At 38.2% G+C, this 16770-nt stretch overlaps 1 long non-coding RNA gene across 1 annotated transcript; it reads left to right on the top strand.

The window, feature by feature from the left end:
- Positions 1-548: 548 nt before the first annotated feature.
- On the top strand, positions 549-2359 carry LOC147480730 (uncharacterized). Its single transcript, XR_015207025.1, has 3 exons — positions 549-697; positions 1837-1939; positions 2196-2359. It is a non-coding gene; the product is annotated as an uncharacterized LOC147480730 (long non-coding RNA).
- Positions 2360-16770: the final 14411 nt, after the last annotated feature.

Raw genomic sequence — 16770 nt, 5'->3', positions numbered from 1 at the left:
TCTCTTCCAGAGGCAGAGCATCTGATTCATGCCTGGATGGAGGACAAGGTAAAAAAAAAAGATTAGCTGATCACGGCAGTGTTACGCGAGCCCTTGTTTGCTATGTAAGTTTTTTGCAGTCTTATGTTTTTTCAATGGCATTTTTCTGGTCAAGTATGTTGTGATGAGCTTCGGCAAAGATCAATTTTTATAGTCTTTGGCCCCGGTTGTGCTTTCTTTTTAAGATATATTGTTGCTAATAGAGCGGGTTTGTTTTAGCTTCCATCTGCAAATTAAACTACTTAACCGAACTTAGGTAGGGGATGCTTAATATATTTTCTTAACCCATGCATTATTGCATCAATTCGCGATAGCAAATCTTGTGAGTGCAACTTCTTGTATACAATATCTTGTTCTTGCTTCTTTGGACCACGACTTCTCTTCATATTATTTAATTACTGTCCTTTCTTTTATATTCAAAGCGAGAAGAGACTACCAAATTCATCCAAGAGCTTCAGTATGTTGTTTTAAATTTATGAGAATCTGCATACACTTAAGATCAGAAACAATCTATCTTGGAATACAAGTTCAGGAGTTCGATCCCAATCCTGGAACTCCACAAGAACTAATTAATGGAAGTTGATAAAGCTCGTGAAGTTTCAAAACCATCGGTTCCAGATGAAAAATAGTTCAGATCAATCTCCTCACGAAGCTTCAGGTACTCGACGAATCTATTTATTGCTTACATTGTATGTTCATCTAGAATGAGACCAAATAGATCTAGATTAATGTTCCCCTGCTTTTTAGTGTTATGTTGGGTCCATGGATTGCTAGTACATTTTGATGCACGAGAATTGTTTTTTGGACAGTCCTAGGTTTGTAGAAGTGGTGTTTTTGTTTCTAAAGTATTTTAAAACTTTCTATAATAGTTTGGTAAATTAATCTTTTCACATTGGCAAGTTCTTTCTGTAAAACCCACATTTTTGGGCTTAAGAATGAGTTGGGCCATTACTTCCAGTAATGGGCCTAAGGTGGATTTAGGGGTGCAATAGAATCCACGGGAAAAGGGGGAGGGAGGCTTTGGAAAAGGAGGACACCTTACTCTCTCTCTCTCTGTGGTAATTGGAGGGGTTTCTCTTCCTTGGTCTCCCTCTCACAATTTCGAGGGTACACTCATCCACCTCAATATAATTACATGAAAAGGTAGGAGTGGGTAGCAAGAACACAGAAGAAGAAAGTGGAAAAGAAAGCTTTGAATGAATTGGTGCATCTAATTCTTCTTATTTTAATCTTGTTATATATTGGGTTTCACTCTTTGCTGAAAGGTTTTACAAGAGTTTGTTGGTTAAAAGTATTAAAAGGTGACTAAGGTCCGTAGCTATTATCTTTGAACGTCTTTTCAGATCTCATTTAGAAAATTTTATAGTAAGTACTATTTGTTAAGGATGTAAACTTTTTGATAGTTATGGGACTTGGATGTATATATTTAACTTGTGTTTTCGATAATGACTTTTGTAATGCAAGTGCTAGATGATCCGGCATTAGTCGAGACATTCAAGTACTTTGGCGCACTAAGCCGCCTTGTGATCTCATTTTGCAAACCGATTACTTAACTGCTTTCGGCATTGGTCGAGACGGTTAAGTAGCTAGGTTAATCAATGAGAAGTATATTGCTTAAATTTTCAGGTTATGACAGATTTTTTTATTTATGAAATGTTGAAAATACGAGAGGAGATTCTCGCTAAATTTTTTCCGAAAAAAAGTCATGTATCTTAGGTATATAGTTGTTTGAGATTTGGGGCGTGACACTTTCCTAGCTCGATAGATCATTTTGTTGTTGTTGGGTGTGTTGTGTAGGGTATCAATTCGATGAAGGGGGAAAAGCAAGAAGACCAAAAGAAAAAAAAAAAAAGAATTGCATGCTCTCCAATCTGACGATCATCACTGCTATTTGAGTAAGGTATTATCCGGGTTCTTTATGCTTATATTATCCGAGCTCTATGTACTTGTAGCATATTTATTTATATCATGCATTCACTTACCTTCGTCTATTAGAAAGGTGCCAAATGCTGCATTTTTTTTTGTAAGCTTGCTTGTTAAAGAGTCCACAGGGGGGTAAATTCCTTGAATGAATATATGCCACCGATTTTAATTGTTTTGATCCTTGAATGAGTACTTTTTATTTTATTTTTAATCACGACTATTTCTTTTTGTAGGGTGACCAAATTTTGTTTAATCTTGGCTGAATGTTCTTGGGACGAGAATGCCAACATAGAGGAGGATGTTCTTGGTGAAGTTATTTCGAATGCAAAACAAAATAGAATAAGTTGGTTTGGAGGTTTTTTATAATATATTTGTATTGATTATAATTTGGATTTTCGATTGGAAAGGGATTGTTTTCAAATTGTGTTAGCAATTCAATGTCTTAGTGTTGGATGTGTAAATTTATTTTTTTTTGTTTGTGTTGCACTATGAATTGTTTATTTGAGCAATGTGTTTTTAAATCCAGTATGGATATATATGGTGAAAATGGGCAGGTTGCAGGTTGAATGAATATGATTAGAATCAAATAATTAGGGGTTTTAAAAAAAAAAAAAAAAAAAAAAAAAAAAAAAAAAAGACTATAAACCACGGTTTGATAAGAACCGAGGTATAAACAATTTATATAACCCCACGGTTTGTAATGACTATACACCACGGTTTGATAAGAACCGAGGTATAATTAGTTTATATAACCTCCACGGTTTCATGTACACAACCGTCGTATATATTATCACTATTTCCCACGGTTTGTAAATATAAGACCAAACTTTTTCGGACTATTAACCACGGTTTGTAAATCCTAATACCACCATTTTTTATTTAAAACCGTGTGGTATATAAGAGGTACTTTTCCCCACGGTTTTGTTAGAAGTATTTGTCACGGTGGTTGTTACCACGGTATGAAAACAGTGGCTAAAGGCTTTTTACCACTGTAAATAACAGTGGTATATGAGCTTTTCTGTAGTAGTACCGTTGTCTTTGAACTTTCTTTGACCTGGTATCGAGTCAAGAGTACTACAGATACCAAAATTTTCCCTTTGACCTAGTATCGAGTCAAGGGTACTGCCAATACCAGGATTTGAACTAGTATATTTGCTTTTGATGACAGTTTTGGTAATGAATCTTGTAATATTTACCCACTATCTTGAATATTTCCTCAACTTAAAGACTCACATTATCATCAATAAATGAAATTAGAAAACTGACTCAAAAACCAACATGCATTTAATGAATTACCATTCAAAGAATTAGCACTCTTAAAATGTCCCGCGCACAGATAACAAAAAATTAAATTTTCAACTAATCCCATTAAACCTCCTCGTTTTCTTGCTAATCACCCTTAAAATTCATCATTTTCATAACTTTTTACTTCTTTAAAAAGACTCTCAACCTGCATGAGTCTAACTTGTGTTTTGTAAATCTCTTATTGAAAACAACAAAGATGGTTCTGCCAGAGTGGTCTCATTGGTCGGATTGCTCTATGATAATCAGTCATTTAGGGTTTGTCTTTTTGAGTCCAAAGTCTGTAAAATATCCAATTAGTCAAGTTACCTTACTCACGTGGGTTGGTAGCATAGATCGAGTAAAGGATCATCCAAACCTTAGGGCTAGGCAAGGTTCACAACTAGATTTACAGCTTTAAGGGATTAGTGAGTAGGATTTTAGTTTATTTCATATGTTGCTCAATTAAAACATGGAATGCAAGTTAACGTAAAATTACACGATCGATTTCTAAGTAAACTAAATAGAGAGAGATACAGGAAGAAGGTCAATCATAATCAAGCAAGGTCAGTTACAAAAGTTTAGAGTACCTTATCACTACAGCTCTAATCCGTCTCGAGTTCATAGACAAACCCGAAATGGTGTCGAGTATCGATCCCTAGTAAGATGCACTCATCTCTGAGTTCATCTCACTAGCCTGAGAAGTTGAATTAATATTCCATCTCTGGAATATCACTTCAGCTCCTGGTTTGATTTTACATCAGCTGGACAAACCATAGGGTCTTGCACGAGACTTGACCTAGTGTTAACTGGGTCTCTCGTGAGATTGGTCTGGAGTATCAGCACTCTAAACTTGGTCAGACTTAGTCATTTTAGGACTGGATGTATAATCAAAACCTATTTCCTAAGTAGTGATTCTGGAATACTAAATTGCAGCTTGATCCTCACATGAGCATCATTAACCCTCCCCTTGGGAGGGTTTTAGCTCATGGTGCTTGGATGGATTGATTATCTTGCATGTATGAAATGAAAAGTGAGAAGAAGTAAAGGAAAAACTGGAATTTGACTTTGAAGAAAATAAAATTTATTTGAAGTTCAAGACTTCCTGTACCAACCTAATACAAGCTTCAACGAAAGGAAATACTAAGCATGAAAATATAAAAACCAAAATGAAATGCAATAATGAATACCCCTTTTCTCTAACCTCCCAAAATATATATCCCCCTTCTCTCTCATAAAGCCTTCCTACATTTATTTCCCATTTGGCTTTTTGTTTCCAAAACATCCAAACCTTTTTTACAAGTTTGTCTTTTTGTTTCCAAAAAATCCAAACTTTTTTTCATAAGTTTGTCTTTTTCTTTTCAACAATCAAGTCATGCATTGATTATTTTGTCTTGTCTTTTCCTTGCCATGTGTCACCAAAGTGTCCATAACTTGCCATTTGTCCATGCGTGATGACTCATCATTTCTTGTAGGCCCACAGAGGGGGTCCATGTGCTGTGTCCAGTGGCAGCTTGGATTTTGGTGTTTTTACAACTTTCTGTCTTTGTGTAGAGCTCGTCGCCCTGGTTGTTTTGGCAGTTCACTTGCCGAAATTGGCGTCCAGGTTTGAAAGATGTGAGCTTCGGAAGTTTGCTGCTTATTTACACGTGGTCCCGTTCTGCATTGGTTTTGTCCCTTTGGAATCTTCGGCTCTAGTCAGGCTTCATTAAACTGCGTGGGAAGACTTCGAGTATGCATAATATTCCCGTACTTTGATGCAGGTTTCATCATCATATTCACGTTAACTGCGAAAACCTGTAGAAATACGAAAATATAATTATTTCATTATTATTAAACACATAATTAACCAAAATGCTATGTCTCTATGGGGTTTAGTATTACAGTTTTGGGTGCTTATCACACCACTTTGCTTGCCCTCAAGCAAAGAAGAGACATTAAAATGATAAGTGGCCAAAAATATGTTGTCCTAAACTAAGTCTCATTTCGCAGAGTGCGGTTGCATTGACCGTATGCAACAAGGCCTTAAACTACTAGGAATTCCCTAGTGGACGAGTTATAGCCTCATGAGAGTTTTCCAGAGAATATATTCACAAACTTCATCTATACTACAATGACTCAGTAACAAAGGTTTGTTCCCTTAATTAATCTCAGATATCTATACATCTCACTAGCGGGGCAAACAAGGATTAATTCTTTTAAAATTCAAGTTAATATACATATAATAATCAAAACATCTACATATAAATATATGCATGCAGTGATCTTTACAAATAAATGTACTAGCAGGGCCGTTTCTGGATCCTTTGGATAAATGTCCCCAGTAAGTTCTCACGGTATGTGTGTCGGCACAAAATTCTCTCATATTTTTCCACTCAAGTTTTGCTAACTCTAGTGTGCAATGGGCACACATTTCCTCACATACTCAATGACAGTCAGAAGAGCCGAGGTTGAGAATTCACATATACTACTTATTATCACACCATCCTAATCCTAATTGAGCAAGATGTCTTTATTAGGTGTTATGAGGCTTAGGTGGTAGTGTAGAAGAAAATGAAATGGAAAATTCAAAAATGATAAGTATGAGAGAATAAGGTCTTCGAGATATTTACACTAGAGAAATCCTTATTTTCTTTCCTACTTCTAACACGAGTTTCCATACTTAGCCTTTTTAAGGTTTTGTATTTCCTTTTGATTTGATTTTGGGGGAAATTCTAACTTTGATTTTTATTTTGATTTTTGGAAACATATTTCTATTTTTCTTTTTCTTTTCTTTCTGAAGCAGGTAACTAATTTTGATTTGTGACAAGTTTTTCTCTTCATTTTTCCACACTTCATCCTATTTCTTATACTCATCATCTAGGTGAGCTTATTTATTTGTGGTTAATAGATGGGTAAGGATTTTTTTGGTGAAAATGAATGGGTTAATGAAAGGTTCAGTGGGGCGACTAACGATAAAAATTTTACAGATATGAATTTTTGGCTATATCGATCCAAAGAAGGCCTAAAAATTCTCACCTAGGATTCGGGTAGTGATAAAGTAAGTAGACTCGTGATTTTCTCTAATCGGAAAAGCTACTCCTCTGTGTCATTACTCATATATCACACATGTTGAGGCTTTTTGGTTAGATTCTCACAGGATATGGAAATTAAGTTATCTAACCGTGGGTCCCAGAAACTTACTGCTATGTACATTCAATGACAGTCAGTACATGACTGCTCATGAAAATATGTAAAAACTATTGCATACGTATTAACTTAAGTTTCTAAGAACAAATCCCAATTCTAATGCTAGGGTGAGATTTCTAGATATTTTTCATCACAAAAAGGAAACAAGATTTTGTCACTAAATACGCTTATTTAGACAAAAAATAAAACTATATACAACCTATAAATGCTTAATTTTTGTGAAAGGTTCTAACCACCCCCAAACAGTAGGACGATGTGTCCTCAAAGTGTCAAGAGGAAGAAAGAATATACCTGAGAGGCTTTTTACAAAAATAGAGCTGATATCTTCAACATAAAATTATGCTAACACAACATATGTTATACCAAAACAAAAGGAAAAGGGCACATCAAGAACTAAAACAACAAATATGTACATCAACTTACACTGCCCTAATTAAGAATTAGGGGTATGTCCATTCTAGCTTCATCTCTATCGAAGTGTCATTCTTTGGTGTCACGCCAGTTTATTATGGTATGCCAAACTTCGTTCTACTTACTCTTTTTAGAAGTGTCCAAATGAGCTATCATGTCTTTGTCTTTGTGGAAGCAACGAACGTACTTCAGGTACCTTGAAGAGCACCGATGCTAGACCTGAAATCTCAAAGAACGAATTATCCTGTTCGCCGAATACATAGAATCTACTCGTACCCAGTCATGAAAAGTGGGCCAAAAACTGTGGGAAAAATGCCCTCATTATCCGGCATGCGGTAACTGGCAAGGTGATATAATGGTGTCAAAAAAGATGAGCCCTTTTCAGGTTCTCAATTACGAGGTTCATGATGTCGAAGAAGGTATGTTGCTGAGCGAGAGCATGGAAAGTCTTGCAAGTTGATTCGGAGGTAGTGGAAAAATGCCAATCCCCCATGATGTTCAGGCAGTCCCGACATTCATTGTCATACTTGCTAGGGGAATTGTTTTGTCTAGCCATCGGCCAGGTTCCTCACGTTCAATGACTTGGGTGAGGCCATCGCCATAGAGTCCGGCAAAATCTTCCCAAAAGTTGTGATTAAAGGAGTTTTGTATGATGTATTGAATGGTGTGGGTTGGCTGATTATAGGGAAGGTCCAAAGTCATAGCAACTGTTGACTTGTAAAAGAGATGTCTGGTGTTACCAATATGGATTGTGAATCCATTCAAAAAGAAACCCCATACGACATTAAATATTGTTGTATCCTCCATATGATCATAAAAATAAGTCGCTAACCGTGGAGAGTATGTCTGCTCAGGTTGCAAAACGAGGGAGGACCAACAAGCTTGATTGATAAGGTCTCTGAAATGAAGTCCATACGCAAGATAATCCAACAAAGCCTGGAAGGATTGTTCAGGGATGATCTTTGGAGGTGTCATTATTAGAGATGCAGAAGACGTGTGATGAAAGACACCACCTGTAATAAACCGAATTTTAGAATACGATGGAAATGACTAACTAAAAACAAATGACATTGATTACAACAGGTAAATTGCACTACAATTAATTAGGATTACTAAAAACTAAAAAAAAAACATAAAATGACAAAGAACGGAAATTTTAATGGAAATTCGCGAAATTTAATTTGGGTCATGGCCCGGGTAACGACAAGGATCCTTAGGTGGGAGAAATCAATTTATTGAATTCTTGATAAAGTTAATCCATGCAACAGCCTGTTGCAATAGGGCGCTCTGTGCCTGATAAATCTTGGATTGGTTCTCCATTATGAGATTGTGATTTGCCAAGAACTAGTTATGACTGTGCAAGAATTGTGCTTGTTCCTCGTCTTGTATTGTCCGAAGGTCATAAAATTCAAGAAGACTAGTGATGATGATGTTCTAATGTGTGTAGAATGTCATTAGTCCTTGGTGAATTAAACTAAGGCCTTCCATAGGATTAAATATGTTGTGTATTGCATTTTCAGTGAAGATGTTGACAGAGGAACAAGCTTCGCCATTTTCTGCACCGGCATGGTTCTTTGCAACGTTGGGAGTCCAAAAACCATTCATGCAGATGGAGTGAATGGTGAGAATGTTAGCTGTTCTAAGGTAGGTAGTAGGAGCAGTAATAGGAAAACCCCAATGCACCATGATAAGTGTCACAATGGTTGGCAAATGAGCTGACTTTTTCCTGGCACGTGCGATCGTGTTCTAGAGAAATTGAATTATACAAAAATCATTGTTTTTAGTCTGCAATACCCAAAGTAGATGGAGGAGGGGTTTTGTTATTTCGAAAGTCTTAGAAGTGCCGAGCACATTATGGGCTAGCCATTAGATCATAGATAATTGGTTCCTTTGCAAGGATCGCTGATAAACAATGCGGTTTTTCCTGTTGTATTCGCCGTAAAGAATAGTTGCAAACATTAGATGCCTTATATTGTCGAATGGTGAATCCTGAAGGTGTACCTCAGGGTTTGTTATGGGAATTTGAAGAACCTCGGAGATGATTTCCATAGTCAATTCGTGCTCACATCCGTTTGCACGGAAAAAGAATTACCCGCTTTGGAAATAACCGTGTTTATATAAATGTAGAACCAATTCTCTGGAATAAAGTGCCTCCTTATGATGTAATAGAGGGAACCATCCTCGACGTAAAATTTCAGTGTCAAAATATGGTTGAAATAGACCGCTCTGAAAAAATTTCATAAAGTTTTGCTCGGCCACGAAAATTCGAGTGAGGGTCGCGCCAGTAAAGATGGAAGGAATGGAGTGGTGAAGATAATTTAGTGAAAAAGGGAAGACTAGATTTGAGAGGTGTCTAGCCTTGCTATAAATAGGCAATAATCCGAAAGTTAAGAAAATACGGATCGAGATGTCATAGGGTAGTTAGACCACGTGTATCTTTTAAAATAATTCTATCGAGGTGCTTGCCCAAAAGATAGTTTAAAGTCAAATCCCTGAAAATGTGAATCAGACGTGGGAAAAGATTGAATATACAAGAGAAGGTTTCACAGGGTAGTTTGACCAACTTGTATATTCATAAGTCAATTCAACAAGGCGCAAAAGTGGATGTAGTATGGAATGGAAAGAATAGGGCATGCTACTACAAGGAGTGGCGCACTCTTCCTAATTATTATTATATTATTATTATTTTTTCGAGCCTAAATAGAAGAACAAGGAATGCGTAAATGTAATCTCACAATAAGTTGTAACAACGTATAGGGATGTGAAAACACACCATAATGACAATGGGAAAACAAAATACAAATCTAGATATTAGATAGGACTATATGCCATATCGACAATATTACGATAATAAAACTAACGAGCATGAAGACGTGAGTAGCATATTCAATTTGCTACTGCTCAAAATTTTCTAGTGCATCCATGACTTGAAGATTGGTAAGAACAAAAGCGTAATTGAATTTAAAGAAAAATATAGAGGGGAGAAGATAAAAGGAGTGAATGTGAATGATGTGATGAACATTCTATTTATAGGAAGGAAATGGAGCCGTTTTCTGACCGTTTCGGTGGCGGGTCTATGACCGTTTTCTGACCGTCTTTTGACCGTTTGTAAATCGTTAGTTGACGGAAAATTTGCCGTTATGTGTGACGTCAATTTTTATTTTTATTTATTTTTATATTTTTTTTATTTTTTTTACAAGGGAGATTAATGTGAACAACACTAGATGGCCAGAAGACTCGCCATCTAAACTCTCAGGCAACTGTCATGTCGGCTCTGGAGCGAATCCAATCTAGCCAGACTGTGGCTTCACCTTTATGTATTATAGGTCTAGGGTGCAGGACGGTACCATCCTTGACCGTGCGCATTACGGTCTAATAATATTACCCTTATTATATATGGCTATTCTCAAACCGCCCCAAATGGAACTCAAAGTAACCAATATATAAGGGTTGGTCTGGTAGAATCCATTGCCCGTGTCCCAAGTAGGCAACATCCGAGGTTGAACACGAATCTCTTTGTGCACAGCGTCAAAGCGAGGGGAAGACAACAATATATACATATATACAAGGTGAGTCTTTTAACGTCAGATCCTTAAGACGAATCCCAACCTGTGGGAGGAACGACCTAGCGAAGTTTATCTCGAGCTGCTGGTGTCAAACAAGTGTATACAAAAAAATAATCACCTTCACCAAGCGACTAAAGACCAGGGCAGTTAGAGGTTTGACAATGCATACACCACCCCATTCTGTGCGCACGTCGTCGACGAGCAAAAGTACTACGACCTTGTCCAATTCGAGAGGGGTGAACTTTGTCCAAATGATGATTTGAATGTGGGCAGGGAGAGAGTAGAAAAGAGTGGAGAAAAAAGGAGGAGAAATTTTTGGAACCCATCATTTACTAGTAGGAACATTTTCTCGCGTTTCAGAAGACATTTATACTCAGTTCTGAAATAGAGTTTTTATGGACTATGACTCCGGCGCTTGCAACCACACACTTCAAAGTGCTTTTGAGATCATAAAATAGAAGATGACCCGGTTACCAAAATAGACAAACAAGATTGAATACGTCAAACAAAACATCTAGTCTATGTAGACCGGATCCTAAAGAAGAGTTTGTTCAATAGTTGGGGAGCGTAACTCGTGGTAATGTTTGAGGCATTGGCCATTTACTTGAAATTCGTTGTTATCTTGTGGATTAAGCAAAGAGATTGCCCCATAATGAGCCACAGCTAACACAATGAAAGGACCAGACCATCAAATTTTCAATTTATCAAGAAAAATGTGTAATCTGGAGTTGTAAAGTAAAACTTTTTGGCCAATTTTGAAATCTTTACGCAAAATGTGCTTGTCGTGCACTTTTATCATATTAGCTTTTTAGGATTTCGAGAGATCATAAACATTACTCTGAATCTCCTAAAGCTCATTTAATTGCAGTTATCGCTTCTCGCCTGCCGCATTATATTGTAATTGAGGCTTTTGATGGCCCATAGGGCACGATGCTCAAGTTCAACCGGTAAATGACAAGATTTTCCAAAAACAATGTGGTAAGGAGACATCCCTATAGGTGTCTTAAAGGCCGTTCGGTATGCCCACAAGGCATCCGATAAACGGAGAGACCAGTTTTTTCTTGAGGAATTGACAGTTTTCTCCAGAATAGACTTTATCTCTCTGTTGGAGACTTCCACTTGACCACTCGTCTGTGGGTGATATGGAGTAGCAACTTTGTGAGTAACTCTATATTTCTTCATTAAAAACCCAAAATTTTTATTACAAAAATATGTACCCCCATTACTGATGATAGCTTTGGGGACACCAAAACAAGAGAAAATGTTTTCTTTTACAAATTTCACGACAGTCTTATGGTCATTTGAGTGGCATGTGAGTGCCTCAATCCATTTGGACACATAGTCCGCAACGACTAGAATGTAGAGAAAACCTTGAGAAATAGGGAAGGGTCCCATAAAATCAATGCCCCAAACATCAAAAATTTCCACAATTAAAATGGGATTAAGGGGCATCATATTGCGTTAGGTAATGCGACTCAGGTGCTGACAACAAATGCAAGCTTTGCAATGTTCGTGTGCATCGCAAAAAAAGGTAGGCCAGTAAAAACCATATTGTAAAACCTTGGCCGCAGTTTTCTTCCCACTAAAATGATCACCACAAGATTGTTCATGGCAAAAATATAACACGTCGGTGTGTTCCCAATCGAGAATGCAGCGACGAATGAGTATGTTAGTCAGAACAATACTTAAAAAGGTAGGGGTCATCCCAGAAATAATATTTTATAGTGGATAAAAACTTTTTACGATCAGGGCGTGACCAAGAGGAAAAAACTTCTTCAATAACTAGGTAGTTAACGATATCCACGTACCATGGAGAAGAGAAAATGGAGTACAAATGCTCATATGGGAAGGAATCACAAATGGCGTCAAAATCACTATCAATGTCACTAACCAGCCTTGATAAATAGTCGGCCACCACATTTTTTGTTCCTTTCTTATCTTTGATTTCCAGGGTGAATTCTTGCAAGAGAAGGATCCAACGGAACAATCTCTGTTTCACATCCTTTTTCATGAGTAGGTACCGAAGTACGACATGGTCAGTGTATACGATGGTTGAAGATCTGACTAGGTATGGGCGGAAACTTATCCAAAGCATAGACAACAACTAAGAACTCTTTCTCAGTTGTCGTGTAATTACGTTGAGTATCATTAAGAGTTTTACTAGCGTAGTAAATGACAACGGGTTTGTCATCACGTCGTTGGCCTAGTACGACACCAATAGCAAAGTCTCTAGCGTCACACATCAGTTCGAATGGTTGAGACCAATCAGGGGGCTGAATGATAGGAGCGGTAGTCAGGGCGATTTTTAGAGTTTCAAAAGCTTGTTTGCAATTGAAATTGAAATCGAAGACCGCTTCCTTAAGCAGGAGATTGGTTAATGGTCAAGCAACTTTAGAAAAGTCCTGAATGAATCACATGTAAAACCCAGTGTGGCCTAAAAAGGCACGGATATTGCGACCTGTTCGTGGGATAGATAGAGAAGCAATTTTAACAATTTTAGCTTTATCAACCTCTATCCCATCTTTCGAAACAACATTACTTAGAACAATTCATTTAGTAACCATGAAATGACATTTCTCCAAATTAAGTACCATATTTTTCTCTTCACAACGCGTTAACACTTTAGAAATGTTGGATAGGCAGTCGTCAAAGGAGTTTCCATAAATGGAAAAGTCATCCATGAAGACTTCCATATAACGTTCCACCATATCACTGAAAATGTGATGCATCCAGCGTTGGAAAGTATCAGGGGCATTGCAAAGACCGAAAGGCATTCGTTTGTATGCAAAGGTTCCAAAAGGACATGTGAAAGTTATTTTTTCTTGATCAGCTAGATCGATGACAATTTGGAAGTAGCCGGAATAGCCGCCAAGAAAACAGTAGTAAGCATGACCGGCTAAACGTTCTAGCATCTGGTCAACAAATGGAAGAGGAAAATGTTCTTTACGTGTTACGGCATTAAGTTTGTAATAGTCAATGCCAATTCTCCATTTCACCGGGACGCAAGTGGAAATGCATTCATCATTTTCATTTATCACAACTGTAATGTTGGACTTCTTTGGAACAATGTGGACAGGACTAACCTAAATACTATCAGAGATAGGGTATATGATACCCGCATCAAGTAAACGTAAAACTTCCTCCCTCACCACCTCTTTCATGACGGGGTTAAGGTGACGCTGCGGTTCTCGCGATGTCTTTGTGCCATTATCTAGATGTATGCTATGCGAGCGTACACTAGGGTGTATTCCTTTGATATCATCTATGGACCAACCGATAGCGGAGCAGTGTTCATGAATGACATGAATCATATGTGCTTCTTCGTCGGTAGTCAAGTGGGAAGAAATTATTATAGGGTGACTACCATCGGAATCGAGATGCATGTACTTCAAATCAGAGGGTAGAGGTTTTAAATCAGGAGTTGGAGGATTGGGGATCAAAGATTCGTGAGGGACCGCCTCTTCAATGGAAAAGAGCGAGTCAGGTTCTTCTGAATCGGTTGGTAAAGCAACAATAGGGTCAAATAGTGGTACGGACTCTAATAAAGCGTGAACATCCTTCAAGTATGAGTCATCTTCAAACTTAGGAGTATCAAAAGAAAGAAATTGGTGTATCTCGTATGTGGGAAAAGTGTTTGTGAAATATTCCTATGCCAGACTATCAACCATGCTAATCTCACCCTCAATGTCAGGATCGGGAAGTTGTTTCATTAAGTTGAACACATTGACTTATACAGAAAGGTTCCCGAAAGACATTGTCATTGAACCATCCCGACAATTAATGAGAGCGTTTGCAGTTGCAAGAAATTGACCTCCTAAAATGATAGGAATTGAGTCACAGGCAACTTCGGTATCTAGAATGACAAAATTAACTAGGTAGTAAAAATCTAAGACCTTGACTAGGACATTTTCTACTATGCCCTTTGGAGTAATCTGCGAGTTGCAGGGTCATGCTGGTAGGTTTTAATTCATGAAGACCTAACTACTTGAATAAGTAGTAGGGAAGTAAGTTAATTTATGAAGAACTAACTGCTTGGTATACTTGTCGCCCAACGTGCATGGCACAGTTGGTCGACCTGGGTCCTTATATTTAACCACACCATTAGTAGCAGTAATGAAGGGAAACTGCTAAGTGAGGAACGCTTGTTGAGAAAAATTCGTTCGTTGTTTGGTGGTGCACATGTCCTTCAAAAACTTGGCATGCTTGGGCAAATACTTAAGTGCATCGAGAAAAGGTAGGTTTATGGTCAAATTTTTGAAGGTTTCTCGGATCTCATCGAAATACTCGTCAAGTTTGTTCTTTACCAAACGGTCAGGGAACGGAGCTTTTAGGCGGAATCGCGCATATGGATCAGTGGAGTCTTTCCCCAGGGACGTGGTTGTAGATTTGGAAGGAACAACTTCGTCCGGTATAGGTTGCGAGGTAAGAGTTGGAAGGACGTCAGCCGTGGCTTTCGTCAGTTGAATGTCTGGCATAAGTATATGATTGTCAATAGTTCGGCCAGAACGAAGGGTGGTGATGGCATTCACCTCACCCTGGCTGGGATTACTAGATCCTGGTGCATTGGTGAGTTCAAAAGCAGTATTTATGGGATTAGGGTTGGGAATTGCTTTGCCAGGAAACACGCCATTTTGACTTTTATCTTGTGCTAACAGCTGAAGAGACTGTTGGATAGATGTTAGGATTTGAGACTGTTGATTCATGTAATTCAATAAAGTTTCAGTTGTTTTATCGGCAGTGGATTTTCCTAGTGGAGCAGCAGGAACAAGTTCACGGTTATTGCTTACGGGTTGATTTTGGTAGCCATAACTTGGATTAGCTGCAGTTGTTTTGGTACCTTATATTGGCGGTGTTGGGAAACTGACTTTGCCGTTATGGGAATTGCGGAGGATTCCCTTGATGGTAGGAATTATAGTTCATGGATGGCTGTACAGGAGGGCTGTTGAAACCCAGAAGAGCTGGCTATTGAGCAGGGGTACGCCAAGCCAAAGTTGGATGTTGTCGCCAAGGTGTATTAGGGATGTTGAAAGCACAAGCCTCTTCAGATGGTTGGGGAGGGCACTCGTATGCCAAAAGGCAATATGAATCGAAGTGCTCATGACTTAAACAAAAAAGACGTGGGGAAGCGTTGGCGGCCATGACTTGTTTGGGTTTTTGATCATTCACTTGAACCGAAAGAGCATTGACCTTTTTGGTTAGGGACTCGATCAGAGTTTTTAATTCTAGATCGGGTTTGACCTCGAACATAGACATAACTTTGGTAGGAGTATCTTTAGAAGATCTGGAAGAATCAGTGTTACCCCAATGGGTGTTTCGTGAAGCCTATTTCTCGAGAAAAGTGTATGCTTCAATAGCACCTTTGTCTATGAAACAGCCGCCGTTCATGATATCTAGTGTTTCCTTTTGATGGTCAGAGAGACCATTAAAGAATGATCGGACTAAGACAGCGGTGTCGAGCTAATGATGGGGACATTCGAGAAGCAGATCAGTAAATCTGCTCCATGCTTCCATAAAGGATTTATGGGGATGCTGGTGAAAGAATTGAATCTTTTGAAGCATCTCTGTAGTTTTCTTTTAAGTATAGAACTTTATCATGAATACTTGTACGAGCTTAGCCCATGTGTCAAGGGATTGCGGTGCTTCACCCGCGAGCCAAACTGAAGCTTTATCAGCTAAGGTGAAGGGAAACAACCTAAGCAATACTTAGTCATTGGTAACGGTTGGATGGTGAAAAGTGGTGGCCACTTGCTGAATCCGACGAAGATGATTGTATTGTTTTTCATGGTCTAGACCATGGTAAACAGGTAACAAACCGAAAACATTTGGCGGAATGCGAAAATCACTTACAATCTCATCGAGTTTAATGCAGGAAGCATGTCCTTCCTGTAAGGCAGTATAGAAGTCCAAAAGAGGTTTCTCTACTGTGGGATTTTCCTGGGCCATAACTATGGGAGGTAATGGCAACTGAGATACTTGATAAGGTTGGTTTATGGAGGAAGAACTATGTCTAAGGGATAACTTATGCAGTTGTTTATCGTATTTTCGACGATGATATGTATGTTCTAATTCCTTATTAGTACCAGACCGTAGTCTCATGCAAACACAAATTTTAATTCTAGGCTCATAAGGAACGAATTATGACATGAGGGTTAGGAATTACGGAAGGAGGGAGGTGAACCACGTCCTCTTGAGCTGTTGCTAACATGAGTGATAAAGACAAATTTACGTGTAAATTAACTATCTCTGCGTAAACACAAATAATCAATCACATAAACAAGTGCTTAGATCAATATTCCTACTCTCAAATAATCAAGTAATATAAAGAGTACGGATTCGTTCCACTCCTAAACTATCAAGACAT

The sequence above is a fragment of the Coptis chinensis genome, chromosome 8 (assembly GCF_015680905.1).
Source record: "Coptis chinensis isolate HL-2020 chromosome 8, ASM1568090v1, whole genome shotgun sequence".
Taxonomy (NCBI): Eukaryota; Viridiplantae; Streptophyta; class Magnoliopsida; order Ranunculales; family Ranunculaceae; genus Coptis; species Coptis chinensis.
The sequence above is the reverse complement of the archived record's forward strand: the minus strand, read 5'-3'. Positions and strand labels throughout refer to the sequence as shown.